At 59.3% G+C, this 15032-nt stretch overlaps 2 long non-coding RNA genes across 6 annotated transcripts; one reads left to right on the forward strand and one right to left on the reverse strand.

Annotated features, from left to right (window-relative positions):
* The first annotated feature begins 3541 nt into the window (after window positions 1–3541).
* LOC124078700 (uncharacterized) lies at window positions 3542–13364 on the forward strand. Of its 5 annotated transcripts, none has more exons than XR_006847016.2 (4): window positions 3542–5615; window positions 6383–9937; window positions 10452–12948; window positions 13127–13364. It is a non-coding gene; the product is annotated as an uncharacterized LOC124078700 (long non-coding RNA). The 5 variants fall into 5 exon arrangements; XR_006847015.2 differs by lacking the exon at window positions 13127–13364 and having other exon boundaries at window positions 3549–4847; window positions 5486–5615; window positions 10452–11860; XR_009224837.1 differs by lacking the exon at window positions 13127–13364 and having other exon boundaries at window positions 3550–5615; window positions 6383–9654; window positions 9830–9937; window positions 10452–11860.
* Window positions 12029–14828, reverse strand: LOC131423370 (uncharacterized). Its single transcript, XR_009224838.1, has 3 exons — window positions 14484–14828; window positions 12934–13015; window positions 12029–12093 (listed from the first exon to the last, which is right to left on the reverse strand). It is a non-coding gene; the product is annotated as an uncharacterized LOC131423370 (long non-coding RNA).
* Between the last annotated feature and the right edge of the window lie 204 nt (window positions 14829–15032).

Raw genomic sequence — 15032 nt, forward strand, 5'->3', positions numbered from 1 at the left:
CCTCCATCCACCCATCCATCCCTCCCTCCCTCCACTTATCATCCATCCCTCCATCATCCATCCATCTATCCCTCCATCCACCCATCCATTCTTCCTTTTCTCCATCCATCATCCATCCATCCCTCCATCCACCCATCCATCCCTCCCTCCCTCTACTTATCATCCATCCCTCCATCATCCATCCATCTATCCCTCCATCCACCCATCCATTCTTCCTTTTCTCCATCCATCATCCATCCATCCCTCCATCCACCCATCCATCCCTCCCTCCCTCTACTTATCATCCATCCCTCCATCATCCATCCATCTATCCCTCCATCCTCCCATTCATCCCTCCCTTCCTCCATATATCATCCATCCCTCCATCATTCATCCACCCATTCATCCACCATCCATTCATCCATCATCCATCCACCCATCTACCCATCCATTAGCCGCTCGCCCTTCCCTCCACATACCATTCATCTATATATCCACTTATCCGTCGTCAGTCCTCACCCATCATCTATCATCCATCTGTCTCATCTATCTGTATATCTATCTGTCCGTGCCTATCATCTACCTATCATCTATCAATCTATCATCCATGATCTATTTCTAGCCTGTACTTTGAATCCCTGTTTTCAGTGATTTATAACTCACCGCTGTGCTTCATTATCTTGGTGCTCAGTTGTTCCATGTTTGGCCAAGGAGCCCCTTCAAGCTGGCTCCTGAGTCTTTGTGACATGCCACTCTTTTTTTTTTTTTTTTGAGCACTTTCTTACTTTCTGGCATAACAAGATGTTCCAGTCTAATTTTGTACTTTTCTTGCCCCAGCCCTAAAATCACTTATTTCTCCCAGGAGCCAGGGCTCCTTTTAGTGGGAGTGTTTGAGAAACTGAGTTCTATGTGCCAAGGTCAAAGACAAGGTTCGAGCCTCTCAGTGGACAGGTCTAGGAGATAGCCCAGACACCTGCATGCACCCAGGCCCACGGAGCACAGCTGTGTGCTCATACACATGCACACGAGTGTGCACACACGCACGCACGTGTCCTTGTTGGAGATCCCCCACCGTCCCCCTGGCCCTCTGCCTTCCATAGCGGTCTCTCTTCTTCCAACTGCGTGGACACGTTGTGCACTTGCACAGACCCCAAATATACCTGCGAAAACTATAGGATGGTTCTGTCCACCCACACGCCCTGCTAGAGGACACGATCCCACTGTCCCTTCCCAGGTGGAAGCCACGCCGTTCTGAGAGGCCAGGACCGTCCTTTGAACTCCCTTGGCTCCTTCCTCACTTGACACACAGCGGCTCTTCTTTCCGTTTCCTTCTCCCTCTTTCTCATGCTCGTTACTTTAATTTAATTTACTTGGTAGAACATTAACATCTTCCAAGGGTCAGGGAGCGCGGCGGTGCTCCCTGGAGAGCGGCTGTCCCCAGCGTGTCCTGCTCTCTGGAGGCTGGGCCCTTCCCGTCCCCTCCTCTCCCACCACAGCTCACCTCCTGCACTCTTGGGCCTTGTTTTCCACCTGCGGAAACATCCTGGAAATCATATGGAAAAACAAACAAACTCAGGACCCAGGATCCCAGGAGGCCTGGAACTGCCCCTGGACACAGGACAGGAACCAACCAGCTCATGGTGGGGAGCGCGCGGGCAGCCACAGCGAGAGCCATTTATCACCAGCTGCGGGGAGGCGGGCCCTTGGCCCGTGGGACTAAAGCCTGCTCTTGTCTCTGTGCTTCTCGGGCTTTAAAAGTGGCCTGGACGTGGGGGGCGCGGGGGACGTGGGGGACGGCAGCCTTGATCTGAGAAGGCGCAGGGCTGCCCCGCCTGCCCCCGCGCCTCCCCTGTGGCTCTTCCTGGCCACTCTGGCGGTTCATGTCTCCACACAGACTTTGGTGTCGACTGCAGCTCTGTCTAAAGGAAGAGCTCCTCGGGGTCTTCACCAGGACCTGGTGGGCGCACCCCAGGTTAGGAGAGCCGCAGTCCAGGTCGGGCGTCCTGACCACTCCACTTCAGTCCTGTGTCCTCAGAGGTGTCCTAGGGCTCCCTGTGTGCAGGCTGTTCCAGATGCCCCTCACGCCAGGCCTGTACCCTGGTGGCTCAGCGAGCAGGGCGGGAGGCACGCGGGCTGACCCCTCTCCCACTCCCAGGCCGTGGCTGCTTCTCTGCCCAGCGGCCCTGCATCTTCTCTCTGGGGTCTCAGCTCGTCCTCTGTGGCCTTCAGGGCTCGAAGCCCACTGTGAGTCCCCCTGACGTGACCACACCACTTCCTAGACCTGCTGGGCGTGCCCCCTGCCACTGCTGGGACACCACTTTTTGGAGAGAGCGTCTTTGTTTGTCTGGGGGACTCTGCCCCTTCGCACCCTCGGCCTCTGTTCGTCAACAGACAGACCCACTCTCTGCTCCCACGCTCGCCCTAAAACTGAGCTGTCACCTAGACAAGGCCCTCCTGAAGGCAGGAGTGGGGCTCAGTGATGGCCGAGTCCTGGGCGGGAGCTTCCAGGACCACTGAGAAGCAGGCACTTTCTTTTCACCAGAGAAGGAAACACCTGGGGCTGTTCCTGCCACCAGGAAGCTCAAGCCTCTGTCACCCAAAGCAGAATCACCAACCAGGGAGGCTGAGTCCTGGGAAACGGTTGAGCCCCTGGATGCAGCCGTGCCTGAGTCCTGCATCCAACTCCAAGTTCTCTCCATTACGTCAGCCAATAAAGTCATGTTTTTGCTTAAGCTGGTTTGGGTTTATTTCTGTCCTTTGCCTCCAGAGTCTCCTGACTTGCACACAAGCTTGTCCCTCCCCCAGCAGGATTTCGTGAGTGGGGTGAGGATGACACTCAGGTGCTGGGAGCCATTAGCCAAGTAGGTATGACAATTTCCTTGCCAGCGTACCCCATGTTGCAGTGACATTGAATGTAAGTGACCTTGCTCAAGGACCTAGGCAGATTAGGGTGTTCCCGGTTTTAAGATAATCTTGTTTAGGGCGTTCCCAGTTTAGGTTCCAGGTTTAAGGTTTAAGATTATTCCTGCTGGGAATAGGGCGTATCCTGCTGCCTGAGTTCCCCTTGAGTTCTCACGGGATTCAGACAGTATATTTTTTGGAGATAGAAGCCCAGTGGAGGTGGATTTGGGCAGAGAACGTGGATTTCCCCAGAACGTGATTGTAGACGGCTGGTGTGAGTTCGGGAATAAAGAGTTGCTGTTTGAATCTACAAGCTGTGTGGTGGCTCGTGATTGTGTGCCCAGCCAGACTGCGGCATTTGTGCCCAGCCAGACTGCGGCACTCAGGGAGCCCAAACACAAGAGCCAAAGGCCTTCAAAGAAGGCCTGGCCTGGCCACGCGGCCCACAGGAGGTGTGCGGTGCCACTCAGCTCTGGGCTCCGAGGCCCCTGGTGGTACTCTGGCATGCACAGGTCATGCTTCTGTGGGCCCAGAACCAGCTGGCCAGGCAGCGACCCGTAGAATCTTCAGAACAAGCTGCGATGACCATTTCGGTGTCTCAGTCCTCGAACAAGCCTGGGAGGCGTGTCCTAGCAGTGCCCCTGTTTGCGGTTGGTAAAACCAAGGCTCAGAGGTCAACTGGTCTGCCTGTGGTCACCCAGGGAAGTCTGGAGTCCCTCGCGGGACTGGCTGGCTGGCTTACTTCATGACAACATCAGGAAAGGTGTTGGCCCGATGTCTTGGCATCACGCCCAGCCAGGTTGACCCTGGAACTGACCACCACCAGTTTGACCAACCGGATTTGGCACAGCCTGGTGAGGAGAAGTGGACTCTCCCCAGGGTCTCCAGATGGGAGCCGAGCCCAGGGGTGGTGGCCTGGCTTGGGCACCTGGGCTCTGGCGGGCTAACTGCAGGTCAGAAGTGCGTCGTGTGTCCCAGAGGCCTGGTGGGGTGTCACAGGCAGAGCCTCCGTGACAGGCTGGCTGCCAGGACAGTGAGGGGCAGATGCTGTGTAGCTGTCTGGACGTCGGCCCAGCCCCGTGCTCACTCCAAGGTGGGCTGGAGCTATCTCCACACCAGCAGGACACAGGTCTCGGGACAGTGCTGCTAGTGAGGCCTGATGGTCGCGTCTGCTGGGGAGACCTGGGGAGCAGCCGGGACCCTCCACCTAGGGCGGGCCCTTTCCTTCTCTTCCTCTTCTTGTGCGGCCCCAGGAAAGGATTTCATTTGACAGAGTTTCTGTTCAAGTTGTCAGTCATGCCGATCGCCTGGGAGAGGCAGCTGGACGCTGGTCCCCACCCGAGCACAGAGGAGAGGGGCTCAGACTGTGTGGTGGCCACACCCAGGTCCCAGGAGCCTGTGGTGCCTCCAGCACCCTGCTCCTGGTCTCCCAGACAGTGCCAAGAGAGGAGATCTTGGTGCCGTGGGAGACTGCTGGCCTGTGGGTACAGGCTCTGAGCAGACCCTGAGAGCCACAGAACACGGAGGAGCCCTGGGGCGTCGCACCAGCCTCGAGAACTCAGAGGCCTCCCTTGACAAGACAGTAAATCAGGGGGTAAAAAAGTAACCTGTGACTCTGGGCTTACGAAGTACCTGCTGCTTGATGTGCACAAGTGTGTCCTTGTGAATGTCACCCTCGACTGTCCCACCGGTGGTGAGTGTCACCTTCGCGCCTGCTATTATGGATTGAGCATCTGCTCAGGCCAGGGCCACTGTTCCCACCCGTCAACTCATTTCCCCTTCCCACCAACCCCCTGAGGGGGGCCTTATGGCCAGCACGATTTCCAGACAAGGAACAGAGTCCAGAGAGATCCAGATGCTCGCCTGGAGATGCACAGCCAGGAAGGGTCAGTACCACAGTCACCCCTCCCAGCCTGTCACCCTCTGGAGAGGACATAGGCTCCTACGGCCTACACTCCTGCCAGCAGGTACGGTCACTCCTGGGCACCCAGCCCATCCTGGCCTTGCACCTGCGCAGGGTGGCCCCCGGGTGGCTCACCGCACTGGGCCAGGCCCTCCTAGGGAGCCTCCCTAGCAGGAAGACAGTCCCACTTGCTGTCCTGACGCCTCTGTGTCTTCAGCAAGCCTCGGGAGAAAGTGTTTCCTCCTTGGGCTTCGAAGACACCGTGGGAAACAGCCCTCAGGCTTGGAGAAGTGAGGCTCGGCTGCCTTGGGAACGGCAGGGCTCTCCTCCACCTGCAGGCGCACCTCAGGGAGGCCCAGGGCGGAGCTCCCGGCCCAGCCCGGGGGTGCTGAGTGAGGCTGAGGGGCACAGGCTCAGAGCCAGGGAGCCCGAGCGCTCTGTCCACGTCCCCCAGAGGCTGGCCGCACAGCGGGCAGGAAGCACAGGCAGGTCCTCACGGCCCAAGGCAGTCTGAGGAAGTTCTGCTTTTTGTTTCATCTGATGGAACAAAAATCCAGTGCCAGCCCTGACCTCAGGGCACGCGGCCCAGGAAGGGCCTGATCCTTCTCCAAGTCCACAGAGAGACTGCCAGGAGATGGCTCCAGGGACAGGATCCCAAGACTCAGGAGACAGGGTCTCTCATCAGACATTCTGAACTCACAGAATCAGAGACTTTGGAACAAGCAGCAGGGGACCCCAGGTCTGCCCGGCGGATCAGGACCCCAGGCGCCCGGAGACTCCATGCCGGAGCCTGGATCGGCACAGGGCCCCGTGATGGGCAGGCGCTTGACTGGTAATGCTCTCCTCAGCCTGGCTGACCTGTGGCACGGCCCTGTGGTGTGGCCTTGGGGGTCGGGACGGAGGCAAGGGACCCATCAAGGGGTCACGGGACGGATGGCCCCCACGTGGCAGAACTGCCCAGGACACCTGACTTGGAACCTCTCGGAGCCTTGGGGTCCACAGTGAAATCAAGCCAGAGCAGGGAGCATGCCCAGACGCCCACAGCGCCCTATGCCCACTTGCAGGTGGTTTCCAAATGCCCTGACAGAGCCACAGGCCTCCGTGGGGAACAAGTGGGCTCCCGGGCTGAGGGGAGGGTGTCCCTGAGGGGCGAGGGGTCCTGGGTGTGGTCCAGCTCCAGCCCTGGAGGAGTGTCAGGAGAGGCCCGCGTGCCCTCGGGTGGGAGAGAAGCCGCCCCCTGGTGCCAAGGCCCCAGGAGTCAGAGCAGAGGGTGGGACCTCGAGCACAGGGCCACACCACCCTCCCCAGGGGTTTCCTGTGGGAGGAAGGTCACAGTCCATCCCACGCTTCAGGAGCCACAGGAGGACAAGGGTGCCTTGAGGTCAGGGGCAGAAGCCCACATTCCAGCAGGTGATGGCAGCTTGAAGGGGTGGAAAGAAACCCCGTCCGGGAGCCGGAGAGCAGCGCAGCTTCAGGGGAGGGGAGGCCCAGCCAACCCACCCAGGGCAGACCCTCTGGGGCCCTTTGCCACCTCCGAGTCCCTGGAAGGCCAGTTGGAGTGTGCTTTAAGGCTTCAGTAAGGAGCTGCTTGCTTTACAGGGTGGGCTACAGCAAGAAGCTTGTCGGCCAAGACACAGAAGACGGTGTGCACAGGACCCCCAGCTCACAGCTTCACCTCCTGCCCGTCCTCCTTGGCACCTGGTCCTGTGTGGCTGGGAGCAGCTGTCAGCCTGGGAGAGACTCAAGAGCTTAGCTGCGCGGATGGAGATCCAGCGTGAACAGCCGTTAGCATCTCCACCCCAGGGATGCCACCGAAATTGGGTGATCAATTTTTCAGTGACTTTAATGGAATAATATTTTCTTCTCCTTTGAAATCAATGTCTTCAAAACCACAGCTTTAGTTAGGTTAAATAGTTACAGAAAGGGAGGCACAGGGTTAGTAAACACAGCGACGCAGGCTTTCTCCGGAATCAAAGGTGTCAAAGAGCTGGGAGCCATGGATGGTTCTGTGCTCTCAGGAGAGAGCAGGGCTCACTCTCCCTTCATTAATCCCAGCCAGGAAGCACCGTGAGGGACTGTGAGCTGGGGAGGTGAGTGAGTGTGCTGTGTGAATGTGGTTGTTCTACTCCACGGAGAGACGACGAAGCTGCTCTGCCTACAGGCATCCACTGAGCACCCATCGAGGCCTGAGCTTCCGCAGCTGGCCCCATGGGTGCTGGGCCACCACGGAGGGCCTCTGGACCAGGACCTATGTTCTGTTCCCTCACTGGCCGGAGGGGAGCGGGCATTGTGAGTGCCACCTTCTGCAGGTGCCAACAGCCCTGCCCTGGAGAGCCTGGGCCCAGCCGGGTGCGCTTTGCACAGGGGCACTCCAGTCCCCGCAGGCCGAGGGAAGGTGGCCCAGTCAGGCTTATCATCATGGTCGCTGTGGTTTGAGGGAGTCGGAAACCTCCTGGGCTCTCTCGAGGCCCTCTCACAGCCGGGGGGCAGGGACCGAGGGAGGCCCTGAGCAGTGCCTGGGCTGGGCTTCCAAAGCCGGTCGGATCAGGGAGGGGGCACCTAAGTCGGGGAGGTGCTGGCCTCTGGCCACCCAGCCGATCTCCTCTGAGCAGCAAGGGGGATGAGCCCCCCATGGATGCCAGAGAGGCCCAGAGGTGACAGAGGACATGACAGGTGTCACCTGGGGGAATCCAGCAGGCCCAGCAGCAGCAGGGTCAGGGAAGGACGCTGGAGGAGCCCCGGAGGGCCAGTGGGGAAGGCTCCGGAGTGGGGGGCAGGGGCCCACCCTGCACGGCTCAGGGTAGGATACCTACCCACAGCCCTGGCCCCACAGAGGGACAGAGAAGCCACCACTCTGAGACAGGCTGGGCGAGGCAGCGACCGCGCCCTCCCGAAGGCTGCAACTGGATGTGCGTGCCGCCTGGACACCTGCACATGGCTGACCCCGAGCAAACCTTCTACCTTGCTTTTTATTTCCAATTAAAAACATATTATTCCCACCAGAGAAATCGGAGGAAACATCAGAAAAGCAAGGAGAGTAAAACCCTCTGCTCTCTCCTGTGCTGAGCAGTTGGGGGATGTGGCAGCATGGGTAGGGTCTTGCACACCCGTGACCTGAATTCCAGGAGACTGGACCCCAGGGGCAGGTGTCAGGGACACCAAACCCTCAACTAATGGTGCCCGCGCCACAGGTGGGCCGGGTCGCCACACGCTCCGTACAAGCTGTTGATGTCAATTACGCAGCAAAAGCGCGAATCCCAAGGTGGACGCTCCCAGAAACCCACGCACAGACGGACAGGAGCACGGCCAGCCTCGCAGCTCCTCCATCTCGCTCAGTGAAGGCGCGCTGGGCCACCAGGCGGGGGGCGGACCCCGGGTGATTCTGCAGGCAGAGGGCACACTGCGGGTGACACCCAGGAGTCTCTGGGAGAGGCCAGGAGAGCTGAGGACTGGGGCCACCGTGACCTTTCTTCTCAGTCGACAGAGAAGGGGGTCAGGCTGAGAGAGGACAGTCCTGCCTGTCCAGCGTGGTCCCAGGCTGGTTGGGACGCCAGGGCAGCCGCTGTGCGCCAGGGAGAGGAGCCGCCGGGCCGCGCGCTGTTGGGGACCGTCAGGAATTTTCTTGCCCGGAGGAGGAGCCGCCAGTCCTGGCAGCCGGCGAGGCAGAGACGGGAGGCGTTCCAATGGGAAACGGCTGAGGAGCCCCTGGTGCCGGTCAGCCCAACATGCCCGGGGCCATCACTGGGCTGGACTCTGTCTCCCAAGAAGGCACAAGGATCTGAGCCTCTGAGACACTGGCCTCAAGCCTGGCCCCTTCCGCCCTCTTCTGTCTTCCTCCGTCTCAGATCAAGCTGCTCCCCCAAGGCATTTCTGCTTCTCAGATCTGCAAGAAGCCACCGGGTGGGCTGTTGCGGTGACCAGAGGGGTCCTGAGCACGCGTCCTACCACAACCTTCCTGGACAGCCAGGGGAGGCTCTGGGGGGAACTCAGCCAGCTTCGCCCACCCTGAGGGAGAGTTCCAGGCCTGCAGATGGGGCCGGGAACAGGGTCGGGGTCCAGCCAACTGACCTCCCACAGAAGCAAGATGGTGAATGTGTGGGACTCTGGCCTGGGCCTTGGCAGCCTGAGCATGGAGCCCTACTCTGCAGCCCTTCCCTGGCCTGGGTCCTTGGTGGGAAGCCGCGCAGCCGCTCCAACCCTCAGGTTCCCCTCTGTCAACAGGGACCAGGACGCTAGCGCTGCAGGATGAGCGTGCGGTGCCGGCTGCACAGTGCAGCACCCACTGTCCCCGCTCTCTGGCGCCTCCCCGCGTGCCTCTGGCCTTTCTCTTTCTTTGTTGAAAGACCGCCACCTTCCAGAGCTCCGGGATGGTGGAAAGCAAGGACTGGGAGGAGAGGGTGCTGAACCCCAGGGGCCAGGCCTGGGGCGTGCCCACAGAGGCAGGTAGCAGTGGGAAGGGCAGCGGCCTGGCACATCTGCCCCAGGCCCCACCTGCCCAGCAGAGGCCCGAGCCAAGCCATGTGTCTTACAGGTGGGTCTGGGTTTGGGGCACCCGTGGGCACCTCTGACTCTGTCCAGCTTGTGGCTGTGGACACTGGAGAGGTCAGCCTGGGCCAGTCCTTCACCACGTCCTCTCACAAGGGCTTCCAGCTCCCCAGAACCTATCTCCTCTCCGCCCAGGGCTGGGAAGTGCCCCTTGCACTCTGACCGCAGGGCCTCCTCAGCCTGGCCCAGGGCGGCTGTCTTTCCTCAAACGCCCTTTGCAGCCAGATGCCGAAGCGAGATGACATCCAGCATGGGCTAAGACGTGATCCTGACACATTTAAAATAACTTCTACTAATTGGGCTCATTGCTCATCTTTTCCTACCACGTTCGTAAATTGCGTTTAATTGTTTTTGGATTGATTCTTTAAAAATAAATTTGTTACCTAGAGTCTTTTGGCGTGTCTGCCCACACCAGCGGCAGGCGGGGCCCCCGGGGGCCTGGGCACGTTTATTTCTGCTGTGTTTTCTCTTGACTTTGGCATTTGGGCTGTGCCTTGGTAGAGCCGGCAGTTTCTCGGGAAGTTGGAAAATCTCCCTGAATCAGACCAGGACCGCGCAGGATGGGGGTCACTCCCAAGCCAATGGCAGTGGCGGGCAGCAGACTACGAGGTGAGAGGTCACACCTGCCTTCTCTAGCTCACCGGCCCTGATAAGGAAGCTCCTCTCCCCACACGATCAATAAGGAAAGGGGGCCTCAGCAGGCGCCTGTCACAAGGAAATCATTTTCCTCCACCCCCGCCCCCCTCACCCCAGCAGAGCCCACAGGGATGTGCCTGGGGATGTCACCTTGGCAACGGGCCTCCGCCCCCTGGGGCAGAGCTGGCTTCACCGCCAGAAGCCCCCTTCAGAGACCCCCATCCTCCTCTCAGAGAGGAGAAGGGGATGGGCCTCAGGCACCAGGCAGGGCCCCCACCCTTGGGGGCCGTGGGAGGAATTTAAAATTCCCCAAGTATTCTTAAAAAGCGCCCAGGCGGTGGTTAGTTAAACCTCCTAAAATAATTGCAGTCAGGCAATTACTTCTTTTAAAGGCATTCGGAGGTGTTAAGATCCAGGCTCCTATTTTTCGAGATAACAGCAAGTCCTTTTGTGCCGCCCATCCTGGGGTGGGACTCCTTCCTAACAGGTGCTCCTGGGACACCCTGTGCCCTGCTCCCCCCTCCTCCAGCCTGCCTCCCACACCAGGGCTGCGGGATCAGAGCGAGAGCAGAGGAAGGGCCAGTCAGCACTTCCAGCTGCCGGCAGAGGAAGAAGCGAGTTGGCAAAGCCGGGCACTCCACGAGGGGCCGCCTCCCCCAGCCAGCCTCGGCGCGCAGCCCGTCCATCTCCTGGCTGCTGTCCTGGCCATGCCGCCTCTGAGCGGGGAGGGGCTGAGCTGAGCCCAGGGCTGGGCCGGCCCAGGGGTCCGGAAAGAGCCCTCCCTCCTCACTGAGCCAAGCCCCTGTCCTCCGGTCCTCTCTGGGGCGCTCCTTCTCCCTCCTCCCTTCCATCTTTAATTATTCATCAACACCGGCTCTGTGCCGACACTCAGGGGCAGCCCCAGCCCCGGGGAGCCTGCAGAGAGCCACAACCTGGGGAGCACACGATGGGGAGGGGCACAGACGGGGTGCCTGCAGAGCTGAAGTGACTGCTTAGCTGGACACCCCCGAGCAGCCATCACAGAACTCAGGAGCAAGCCAGGGCTTCTGGGCACGAGAGTCTGTTACACGGCCTCCCTGTGCCCAGAGTTGACTACTGCGCGACGACACTCTCTCTGGATCTTCAAATCCAGCAAGGCTTGGCCAGCCCATAAGGGGACAGAGGAACTGAGCACGCTGGCCGAGGGGGTGCCTGGCCCTGACCCAGGCTCCCAGCCCCCAGGCCCTGCTCTGGGCACACCTCGGCATGCTGGTCAAGGCTGGGGGGGCCACTCTGTGTAGGCACGATCCAATCCTAGGGCCGTGCGGGTCTGGGTGCCCGGGGACAGGGGAATGCATCCCTGGGTCCCTCTAACGGGGCTACGCAGCAAGACCAGGGGGCGTCCTCGGGTACCCCAGTGGCCACGCCTGCCCCGACTCGTGTCTTACCTAGACCTCTTCTGAGGCCCGTAACCATCCATAAGCCCACAGGAGGTGCCCCTGCCGCACGGCACTGCCTTCTTCCCACCAGCCCCGCCTGTCCTCCCCGCCACCTTGCCTGTGGGTGGTCCCCACTCAGACCTGTGCCCAAGCACCTCCAGCCTTGGGTGGAAATTCATTTGGGGTCCATGGGTCCCTCTGTGACACAGCATCAGCTGTCACTCAGACCCCCAGGCCCACTGAGAACCCCAGATGTCAGGAGTGGCCCAGGGGCTGTGTTCCCAGCCACACCCTGGAAGGCCCGACTGGGCAGCCAAGGGCTGTGTCTGACTTGAGCCCACAAAGTTGGGGGGCCCAGGCCCCAGCCGGCCAGGGAGCCACTGTTCATCCAGTGACACTGGCCTCCTGCACCCTCAGCTCTGTGCCCAGAGGGCATTGCGTCTCTCTGTCTTGGAGTGAATAACATGTACTCACTGTCCCCCGTCTTGGCTCCTTTGCCTGGAGAACCGGCTCCTCTGCGTCCTGAGACCCTGCCCAGCCCCTGGCGGGGGTCACAGGCCACGTGGACCCACAGATCCCTGTCCCCCATAACCCACCCCTGCCCCTGCCCTGGGGAACTAGGCTTACCCCAGGAGGTGACACCGGCTGCCCTGGGACGTGACGAACAGGACACCAAGATGGCGGATGGAGGCAGGGTGTTAGAAAGAAGCTCTGGAGGACAAGACAGGGGCCGGGAGTCCTGTCCCCGTCCACACTGAATCCCATCCATGACAGCTCCCGTCCCTGAGGTCCTCACCATGACAACCTCTGCTACAGTCCAGACTTTAAAATGACCAAGGGGGGGTCAAGTGGTCAGTGTCCTAATTAGGTTCTCTAAAGTAACCAGTGGGGGGAGTTGGAAAATATTCTAATTAGGTATCATAAGATAGCCAATGGGTCAGGTCTCTATCAGGTCCTTGTAGGGAAGGGAACGCCCGCGGCTCAGGATATAAGACTCTGACCGTCAGACCCGGCCCAGGGCCTCTCGCTGGCTGCTCTTGCCTCTACCCATATGTACCTTCCCACCTCTGCGCTCTGCTACCGCTGTGTGTCTTGCTCCATTGTTTGTTCAGGACACCAAGGACATCCCAACAGTCACACTGCCATAGGCCTTTGGGCCCTTCCACTCCTGACAGTCCTGAAGGCCTGGTCCCCGTGGGGTTGAGAGCAGCAGGGTCTTACTCCCCCTATATTCTCCCTCAGGCTGCAAGAGCTTCCGCCAAACACACTCGCCCCTAGGGCCAACTCCAACTAGCCACAGGAAGGCCAGCATCCTCGGGGCCTGGGTCTCCTTGGGTCCTCAGTAAACATCAGTTGCTCTCTGTTTGCCAACCCCACCCCAACCAGGACTCGGGCTGGGCCATGCTGCAGCTAAAGGACCAGCCGGCCCGACTCAGACCAGGCACAGGGCCCACCCTCTACCACCACAGGCCTGGATGCTCCTCTCCTGAGTTGGGGGTTTGCAGCTGTAAAAAGGTTGAAGTTTTCTTCTCCTAACTTTTCAACACTCACCGAGAGAAGGCACAGGTACAGAAACCACCCTTGTCCAAGGTTTCATTTTCCATGGATTCAGTTACCCACTGCTAAACATGGTCTGAAAATATTAAATGGAGAATTCCAGTAATAAGCAATTCATAAATTTTAAGTTTCATGCCATTCTGAGGAGCAGGGTGGCATCTTGCCCTGTCTTGTTCCATCCCTGCAGGTCATCAATCCTCCTGTGTCCAATGTATCCACATTGTATATGTTACCTGTCCGTTAGTCGCTTAGCAGTCGTCCTGCTTATCAGATGGATGTCTTGGTGTCACAGGGTGTGCATTGAAGTGACCCTTATTTTGCTTAAACACTCTTGCTCCAGAAAGCATTTAAGTTGGTTATTAATCTCATACTGTGCCTAATTTGGTAATTAAATGTTATGATACAGGAAAAAACACAACATCCATAGGGTCTGGTACTACCTGCAGTTTAGGCGCCCACTGGGGGTCCTGAAACTCATGCCCCTCAGAGAAGTGGGACAACTGCACTTAACCCTGAAGAGCAAAAATTGGCACTTCAAAGGAAAAGTTGGCACATCCTAATTGTATTTGTTATTCAACAATCCTGTAGCTCTCAGCACTATGAGTGGAAATTTTATGCCTTGGAAGCAAGACTTACTCCCAGGGCTCCAACAGCAAAGGCCTGAATCATTGCAAAACAAATCAGCTCCCAATTAGCGGGCAGATCTCCAACTGGGATGGGAGGAGGGGCGCAGGGGCAGGGAGAGAGGCAGGCTGGGCTGCGCCCACCCAAGTGCACAGGGGGCAGGCATCCCCACGCTGGGCCAGAGCCCCCAGTCTCCACCATCATCCCTGCTTTCAAGACACAGAGCAGTGCCGTGTCCAGATGAACCATTTCAACTCAGCTCTGAGCTGGTTCTGTCCACTGGAGCCTGGTGCAACATCGCAGGACACGCTTATTTTGTCTTTTACACAGGAAACAAAACTCAGGCTCACAGATTGACCTCGCTGCTCCTTAAAGTGTCCCTACCTTAGTTTCCTGTTCTCCCACAGCTGCCCAGCCTGTGTCGGGGACCAGGGGACCACATTGGCCGAGGGGATGTACATTAGCCAGTAACTCACCTGCCACCTGTCTAAACTTAGTGGACTGCTTCCATCCCATTAAAAAGCCAGACCGGGAGCCATGGCTGGAAGTCCTAACAGCAGGAGAGCAAGGGCCTTCAAGAGACCCCAGATCACGTGGTGCCAAGCCTGGAGTGGCCAGCGCCTGGCACAGGCAGAGCCAGAGGCTGAGGGCACAGGGCCACACAGGCTCTGAGCTCGAGCGGCCCCGGCCACTGGGGGTAGCTGAGCGGGCAACAGGGAGGCTGCTGGCAGCTTGTCCAGACACCGGGTCACACTCTCCGGAGCCAGGGAGTGACACAGGGTTCTAGGCAGTGAGGAAGCCGCCCCATGCGCGGTTTTCCATATCAGATGATCGTGGCCTCACAAAGGCAAAGAGAGGGGGTAAAGAATCCAGGAAACAGAGAAGAATATAAAGGAAGAAGGAAGCACTCTGAAGCTCACCACCGGGAACCGTGGTCCCTAGGAGCCGTCTGAGGTGTGTCCCTCTGCACACGGCCCTCAGGGAGCTCACAGCCCCAGGGCTCCAGGGAGCGGCTCAGCTGGGCTCTGGGCTGGCTTCTGGGCTCCCCAGTTAGCCCTGGACGGCTCCCGTGGCCATGCCCCAGCCCCAGCCCTTTAAACTGAGAGGAATTCTTGGCAGGGATGGACCAGAGCACGTGACGGGCCCCTGGAGAAGAGCACCCAAGTTGGTTCATGCTCAGCACTGCACTCGTTCCCGTGCCCCTGCACGGGACCACGGTGGGGCCAGGCTCTGCACGGTGGGCACAGGGCAGGGGTGAGCCCAGGCCCGGGGTGAGCCCAGGCCCGGGTCCTGGCAGACAGACAGCCCCCACGGGAGGTTGCAGGCAGCCTCCAGAACAGAGTGGAAAGAGATTCAAGGGCCAGGATTGGGGCAGTGGGGACAGACGGAGAGGGGCCCAAGGACGGCAGGACCCCCAGGAGAACGAGAGGGCTTGTGCAGGGGAGGCAGTGGGCCTGGAGGGAGCGAGG

This window comes from Marmota monax, unplaced genomic scaffold (assembly GCF_021218885.2).
Source record: "Marmota monax isolate L192 unplaced genomic scaffold, Marmota_monax_Labrador192_F-V1.1 WCK01_AAM20220418_F8-fsc00009, whole genome shotgun sequence".
NCBI classification, from domain to species: Eukaryota; Metazoa; Chordata; class Mammalia; order Rodentia; family Sciuridae; genus Marmota; species Marmota monax.